General features: G+C 35.5%; 1 long non-coding RNA gene across 1 annotated transcript; it reads right to left on the bottom strand.

Moving 5' to 3' along the window:
- Positions 1-1,664: 1,664 nt before the first annotated feature.
- Positions 1,665-8,413, bottom strand: LOC133804566 (uncharacterized). The gene is made up of 2 exons (XR_009878536.1): positions 7,807-8,413; positions 1,665-1,986 (listed from the first exon to the last, which is right to left on the bottom strand). It is a non-coding gene; the product is annotated as an uncharacterized LOC133804566 (long non-coding RNA).
- Positions 8,414-8,803: the final 390 nt, after the last annotated feature.

The following is an 8,803-nucleotide window of genomic DNA, read 5'->3' on the forward strand; positions in this document are numbered from 1 at the left end:
CATATGTAGAAACATGTGGGTACTCATTGAATAAAAAAAAATTATGAATTCAAATTAAACTGCATTCCTTAAGTTATTTCCTCAAAAATATAAGTTTGGGGAAACGTAGTTTGAAAAAGAAGAAAAAAAAAAGGGTAACAATGGGATGTGAAGTTGAGTAAAAGGAATAGGTTGCTTGGTTTGAATGTTTATGGTATACTTGAGCTTAAAATGTCTTCTCATCCACCCTTACCTAAGCCATCTATTATAAGCTTTGTAAAGTCCTATTGATTTTTAAGTGTGTATTTGTTTGCATTAGTGGAGAATAGTAAGTATAACAAGCATATGGAATAACCGTGTTGAGTGGATTGATGGTGAGAATTTGGTATGCATAGATTGGTTCAATTATTTACATTTATTGGTTATGAGTGAATGAGCATGAGTACTGATGGATTACAGTGAATGGGTGAAGTATTTTGATTGAAACTCTAGATTAATATTGGAAGTGGAACGTTACTTTTCTTTAGAATTATATGCATATGGTATTCATGATTTTTTAGACTATTTTATGGTTGTCAATTTGGTTTGTTTATGTTTTATCGAGTCTTAGTTGTGTTCTTTACTCGAGGGCGAGTAAAGGATAAGTTTGGGGGAATTTGTTAGGATTAGTTTAGGTATGTTTTTATGGCGTGTTTTAAGATGCAATTTTAGTCTTTTATTTGGCTTTGTGCGATATGATGCGAGTATTTATTGTGTTTTCATAATTAAGTGTGGTTATTAAGGAAATAACATGAAATTTGAGGAAAATCGCTTAATTCTTGAAGAAACGGTGTTAAGCATGCTAAGGAATGGAAATTGGGCAAAACCGAGGATCAAATTGGTGATTTGGTGAGAAATTGGAATTAGAGCCGCAATTCTATGGTGTAGAGACGCAGCCCTAAGAGTTATAGAGAAGGGAAAAGAAATCAGCCAGAGTTAGCGCCTAGGCGCCAGGGAGACAGAGCTGAGGCTCTATTAAAATGGGAATTAGAGCTTTGGTGCTATCAGATTGAGCTGCGCCGCTACATACTCCAGAGACTAAATCTAGAACTCGAAGCAACCTAGAGTCGCGATGCTATCAGATGGAGTCGTGGCACCAGTCCGTATGGAAGCAAAATTTAGGGTATTTTTCAAGGGCAATTTTGTCCTTTCACACATAATTAATTAGGGACTATAAAAGCTTTCTTAAAGACATTTTTAAAAGGGATTAACCCCAGGAGACGGAGATAAGAACATTATGGAGGATTGCAAGTGGAATCAAAAAACTCACCATAGTTTTTCTTCTTTTCTACTTTTAATTTATGGAAGCAGAATTTAGAGTATTTTTCAAGGGCAATTTTGTCATTTCACACATAATTAATTATGGACTATAAAAGCTTTCTTAATGACGTTTTTAAAAGGTGTTGACCCTAGTTTTGGTCAACAACACGAAGTCTAGAAAACGACAGAAAAATAATATAGAGCTTGAGAAAATGATCTAATGGAAAATAAAGAACACAGAATTATAGTGGTTCGGCCCCAGTGATTGGTAATAACCTACGTCCACTTGATCATATTATTAGTATTGAGCTCCAAATGTGTGATCAAAGAACTAGGGTTCCTGTGTTTCATAGACCTTAGAAGAAGAAAACAATACAAACGATGGATAATAGTAATCTAATTCGGAAAAAGAGAAAAAGATCCCTCCCTTGAGCTATTTCTTATGTATTTATAGGCTCAAGAAGGATTACATGAATTTAATAATAATATCTTTCCTTAATAAACGGATCTTCAGGTCATAATGAAGAGATATTCTCGGATATCATTACAACTGTACAGATCTTTACATAAATGCACGAAGTATACGACCAGTCTGGTCATATATAAAACTTGAACTTCGCATGTAGAAATATTTCAGGTCGATAGGCGAGCAGTATCTCTGCCACGTGTTCGGCCACGTGTCGAAAATTCTTGCCACGTCACCAACAGCTATTTTTTGGATAAACAAAAGGGATTAACCCCAGGAGACGGAGATAAGAACATTGTGGAAGATTGCAAGTGGAATCAAAGAACTCATCATAGTTTTTCTTTTTTTTCTACTTTGAATTACTGCAATTTGGATGCTTTTTAATTCTTCTATGGTTATTATGAATTCTGTCATGAACTAAATCTTTTTCTAGGGTGTTAATGGATTCTCCTGAAAACTTTATTTTGAATTAATGCAAGTTTTATGATTTCTATTCTATCTTGTGATCTATTCAAATTTATGCTTAATGCTTGTGATTGACTGACCATCTATTACATGATTTATATGATTTTGATTCGAAGTCTGAGAAGTGAGAATTGATTATGATATAATTGAATAGACATAGATTTCATTATAGGATGAGAGTACCTATTTGGTATGTGTAGCTTTAGGGTTGTCTTACTGAATGCCCATCTTATGTTCATTTATCACAGAGATATAGAAAATTTACATAAGGTTGAGACTTGTATATCCTAGTATGAATATATGTTACTTTTGTTGACTTTCTATCACGAGACAATTGAATAGTGTAATTTGTGTTACTGAAATATAAAGTGGATGGTAGATGAAGTTAGTTTCCCTAGTTCATTTATTTATTGAATTCTATTTCTGTTGCTATTTTTTATTCCTGCAATTGCGTTCTTATTTCAATAGTTTCACTTAATTCTTATAATCAAATTATTGTTAACTAAATATAATATTAGGATTAATGATTGGTAATTGGTAACAGTTCTTGTGGGTTCTACCTTTCTTACATTATATTACTTGTTAAATGAACGCGTATACTTACGAGTAGAAATTCCATAACAGAGTTATCATTAGACTTCTTAGGAATGAGGACTAGGAGAGTAGAATTTATTTCAGAAATATCAATACCATCATTAAGAAAACCTAACACAGCACTATTTAAATCTAAATCTAAAACATTCCAGTTTTTCTGATAAAAATAAGCATTAAACCCATCAAGTCTAGGGGATTTATCCCCAAAAAGTTGAAAAAGTGTTTTTTTGACTTCCTCAAGGGTAAAAGTTTTATTCAGATCATTAATTTGTTGAGTATTTAATATTTTTGTAATACCTGGTAATATTAATGAGATATCATCTAGACTAGTGCCTTGAGAATTAAACAGAGAAGAGAAATAATTTATTATAGCATTACTAATATGAAAGGAAGATACAATAGAACCATCATCTAAAGTTAAGGAGCAGATAGTGTTTATCTGCTTTCTACGAGAAGCTCTCCTATGAAAAAATTTAGTATTTTTATCTCCGGCATTTAACCAATCAACTTTGGATCTTTGTTTCTAGTAAAATTCGTTTTTATATAAAAGCGCATCAAGCTGGGATTGAGTTTGGTTTAAATCTTTCAAATTTTTTTTAGTAAAAGGAACATTGTTTTGCAAATTGGTTAACTTAAGATGGAGCTAGAGAATACAACTACGTAAAGGCTGAAAAGAAATTCTACTCCAACTCTTTAGAGAGTTAACAAGTTCACTTTACTTCAAAAGAAAACTAGACAAAGAGTTGGCACTAAATTCAAGATCATGTTCCCAAGTTTCTTTTATTAAGCTATAAAAAGAGGGTTCAGTTAACCAGAAGTTATAAAAAAGAAAATGTTTCTTCAAAGACCCTTTATTCATAATTTTGCCATCAGATAACACTAGTTTAAGAGCACGATGGTCAGATCCATAAAAGCCTAAGTGAAACAAAGAAGCAAAAGGATAGGTATCATGCCAAAGATTATTTACAATGCACCAATCAAGGCGCTAAAAAATAGTGTTATTTGTCCAAGTGTGACTAGGCCCTAAATAAGAAAGAGGAAACATATTAAATTTGTTAATTTCATTATTGAATTCTTTCATGAGTTGTTCAGAAGGTTTACTAATACTATACTTATCATCAGAAAACAAGTAAGCATTAAAATCACCAATAATTAACCATGGCAAAAGAGGACCAACATCAAAACGCTTAGATAATAGGGACCAAGTAAATGAACAATTATTAGCATAAGGGGAGCCATAGAAACCAGATAAGTGCCAAGATATATTATCATAAAATGATACAAAACAGTCTATATGATTAAGAGGGTAAGATAAAATACTAACCTATACATCATTAGCCATAATAAAACTAACCCTCCCCCTAAGTTCCTCCTTGGGACTTCAAAACCATTGTCAAAATGCAACAAAAGTTTTAGTCTATTTCCAGAGCCAACAACTAACTTAGTTTTAGAGATAAAAAAAAAATAGTTGGCTAATGTTGCTTAACGAGAAGGGAGAGATGTTGGAATGCCCGATAACTCCCTAAACCTCGGGCATTCCAGCTTATAAGACTCATTTTTCTAGACGAGTGTGCATAGCATCACCGGCCTGTTTAGTGTCAGAAGAAGAGGAGTCAACAACATCATCACAGACCCTAGCCTTGGCTCGCTTAAACATGGATCTAGCAGTGCCTCCCACAACAACAATTTGTTTTGTAAGCATCAACCTCTTTACACTTTGCACAGGAGCCAAGCCTTTCCTAACCACATTCGTTGTAGATTGAGGAATGGGCATATTTTCATGATGGGGTACAAGGGCACTTAGGACAGTGGATGCAAACATATTAGTGGTCATGGCATAGAAGCTTGAACCAGAAACAAAAGAATTCATAAGGTTTGAGTTAGGATTGATAGGGAATGAAGCCATAATGGGAGGAGTATAGGTGTCAACAGGTTTACTAATGCATGGTGATAAAGTTTTTGGAGACATAGGTTGGTCAGTTGGGTGCGTGACCATGTAGTGAAGAACAACATCCTGGCTAGTAGGAGAACTTCTTAAATGAGATGAGGAACAAGAATGCCCATAAATCTCTTGTATCGAAATGTTAAATGGGATGTTAAAGGGGACTTGCTTAATGACAGATTTAGCAGAAGCCCTTAGGGTTTATTTGTAAAGTAGGGATGGACTCCCTCGAAACTCATCAAACTTCTCAAGATACTTACCACAAGCAAGATAAGTATGATCAAGTTTACCACAATAGCAATAAAAATCAGGGAGTCGTTTATACTAACTCTAGCCACTTTGGGTCTTGAAAACCAGAGAAAGAGACAGAGATACCCCTTCTAAAAGACTTGTTAACATTGACGAGGACTCTGAGCCTGAGAAAAGGCCCAAAATACTCATAGTAGGAGTTTGAATCAACATCTATCAAATCACCCACAATGTTACCTATCAACTTTACTAACTCAGGTGAGCGCTTACCAAAAGGGATGGAGTATATATGGATCCATAACATGACAAAGTGAAGGACATGCGGTTCTAGGTTTGGCATACCATCATGGATTCCAAATAACACTAAGCTTTGGCCGAAGTGCCAAGGCTGACCTTCTAAGACTCGTTTCCTATTACCCTCACACCCAAACTAGGCCAGAAGTAACCTAGGGGAGTGATCAGAAATTGTTACTAGTAAGTGGGTTGGCCATGTAACGACCCAAAATTTGCCAATAGGATTTAGAACCTGGATTAGCGTGCCAGGAGGGCATAATTGGGTTATATATGTGTTAATTGATTAAATGCGTGACTATGTGGCATGCATGATTAATATGATTATGTGAGCATATTATATGCATGTTTATGAGTATTAAATATGCATGTGGGCCATTTATTGTTCATAAGGGCATATTTGTAATTTTGGCTCATTGAGGGCAGAAATGTGACTATATGTGATAAATGATTGAGACCACATTTTTATGTGGATATATTTGCAATATATGGCTCGAGACGGTCCTAGTGTGCGGAATAGCAAAATAGTCACAACGGGATTTAAATACCCGGCTCGAGGGGAGACTGGGGGAATTTTGGGAATTTAGAGAATATTTTGGTGATTTAGTGAGTAATGAATAGGTTTTTGGTAATAAATTGGACATGACGGGGTTAAATGGTAAAGACATTTGAGGAATTAGCGGGAATTGGGAAATGACCGTTCTACCCTTAGAAACCATTAGGGGGCTAATAAGTTCAAGGGGCAAAAGGGTCTTTTTGGGTTATGGATATACACAGAAAAGATATGGGAGTGTACCAGAATAAACTAGAAACCTCTCAAACTCTCCCTTTCCCTCTTACTCACGTTCTCTCTCTCTCCCCCTCTCTAGAAATATGGAAAAGAACCCTGAAGCTTGAAGGAGGAAAAGTCAGAAAACTAAACTTGGATTTGAGGCTAGAAGTTGACAAGGATTAGATGGGAAGTTTGGGAATTTAAGCTCAAGGATTGGAGGGTTGAAGCTGGGGATTAAGCTCCAATTGAGGTAAGGATATTGCCTTGTTTTCTGCTGGGAATTTAGATTGTTAGGTTGGAAATTGGACTGAGTTTTGATTGATGAATTACTGCTTAATTGGGATGGTAGCTTCAGTAAGATTCTTGGTGTTTTATTGTTTAAAATATGTGATTGAGAGACCTAGATTTATTCCTGAAATTGGTATGGGATTAGGAGAAGGGTTTGATGAATTTTTGAGGTTGTGGCTGGGTAGATAGCTGAGGAAACCCAGGCAATTATGGGTTTGCGAGGGCGCGCCACGACCCAGCTCATGGGTGTCGCGGGCCGCATGCCTAAAATGCTCTGGGAGGGCTTACTGACTTGAGGGCGCGTCGCAGCCCTAGGGGGGCAAGTCGCGGTCTGCCTCCCCCAATTGCATGAGGCTGTGCCTCAGACTTGAGGTGCTCCGTGACCCTCAAGGCCAGGTCACAACCCGCCTAGGGAACTTTGGCCTAGGATAGTTTTTAGGCGTGGGGAGGCTTGAGGCTTCAAACCTTGGCGCTCGGGACGAATTCTACTACCCGGTTTAGTAGAATTCGAGGTCCCTGAGGCTGGTTTTTGTTTCCTAAACATTTATTTGGATTAGGAATTGATGGTTACCCATTGATACTTTGACTAGGTTTATTGCTAAGGCTCAAGACTGAGGATTATGCTCAGGACCGTTCTTTATTCTTCACTCGGGATTAGAGGTAAGAAAACTGCACCCTTGTGGTTGTGAACGGGACTGAGGTTCCCAATATTTGAGTGTGTGTACTTTGTGATTATACGAATGTTATGTATATGAGAATGAACAGCCTAAAAGTGTCGGGGCTGATGATAAGCATATTGAACGCAGCTCAGCCTAAGTGTGCCAACCTTGAGCATTGGTGTAACTGGTTATGATATGTTTACCAATGTTCAATTTAGTCCTTGTTTTCTGTTAAATAATTGAACTGGTTGAGTTAGGATTGATTGAATACTACTGTTGTTATATGTGTTTGTTGTTTATGGTTTTCTTGTTGGTTCTTGGCTCACAGGTGCTACGTGGTGTAGGTAAAGGCAAAGGGAAACTGGACCAACGATGAGTTGGAGAGCTCTAGGGGCGAAGTGTACATAGTCAGCTGCTCGTCCACCACGGCTGAGGGAAAGTACAGAGATAGAGCCCTAAAACTTGTATTTTGCCATTAGAGTGGCTTTTGATTGTAATAACTTTTTGGGATTGTAATTGCCACTTATACCCCATTTTTGGGATCCCATGTATCAAACATTTGTTTTAATGAAAATTAACAGTTTATGACCAAAATTTTTTAACCCTAACCTGATTGTTTACCTTAGGATGACATTATTGTTCAAACGACTTGATTAGCAAGTCTTGCATTATTTTAAAATACACAGTATAACAGTCTCAAGCCAAATCTCAATCAAAGTTTTTTTTCATAATTTCTTTCTTAAACAGTTTAACAGTAAAGTAAATAATGGCCACATAATAAGAAACATTACGTGAACTATACCTCTGGTGATTCAAGTAGGGTATGAACAATATTCTCTTCATGAGTTCGTGACAGCGAATGGGACATCGTTTGTAAACCATCATCAAGGTTCGAAGCCATAATAGAAATTAGGGTTCTAATTTTCCTTAATTTAGGATAAAGATGAACAAGCAGTGATCGTAAATAAACCCAGCAAAGGCATAAATAAGGAGAGGTCACATACCTTAGGCAAAAGGGAAGATCGATACCAAATATCGTAATGATAGCGCACCAGGTTTACTTCTCCATACCACTGGCCTAAATTTAGGCATAATAATCTTTAAAATCCTTGAGAAGTGTAAATGGCAGCAGGACATCATCACAGAGAGGCAAGATCACGAGAAACAAACAAAACGAGTGACAGAGAGATATAGATAGAGAGAAAAAGGAGGGAATAAAACATAAATGGCACTTCAAAATTAATTGTAATTGGTACTGCAAACACAAGTAATGAGTAGAATCAGAGCATTAAATGATCAAAACCACCACAAAAACAAAGAGTTGGGTGGACGAGAATCCGAATTGCTACTGGAACAAGGAAAATGGGATCACAACCCTAAAGAAGGTTCTAGAGCTCACAAGTGGAAAGGAATAGACTTGTCTATTTTCAAATGATAATCATTCTACTCCAAATTTGAGTTAATTATAAATAAAAGTAAACTTCATATTTTAATAGTTATAACTTTTTAATGTACTATCTAAACATTATAAAGTAATAATTATTTAAATTATAATATATATATATATATGATATATTACAATAAAAGTTTTATATAAAATAAAATATTATTATTTAGAATTGCTATACAATCTTTTAATACGTGAATAAGTAATAATTATAGAGAACTTTTTGTCAACATATGTTTATTTACATTTTTTTCTAAAAAAAGTAACATATGTTTATTTACATTCTTCTTTTTTTCTTTTTCTTTTTCTTTTTATTTTAAAAAAAATTGTTTATTTACATTTTTATTAAGTT

The sequence above is a fragment of the Humulus lupulus genome, chromosome X (assembly GCF_963169125.1).
Source record: "Humulus lupulus chromosome X, drHumLupu1.1, whole genome shotgun sequence".
In the NCBI taxonomy this organism is placed as follows: domain Eukaryota; kingdom Viridiplantae; phylum Streptophyta; class Magnoliopsida; order Rosales; family Cannabaceae; genus Humulus; species Humulus lupulus.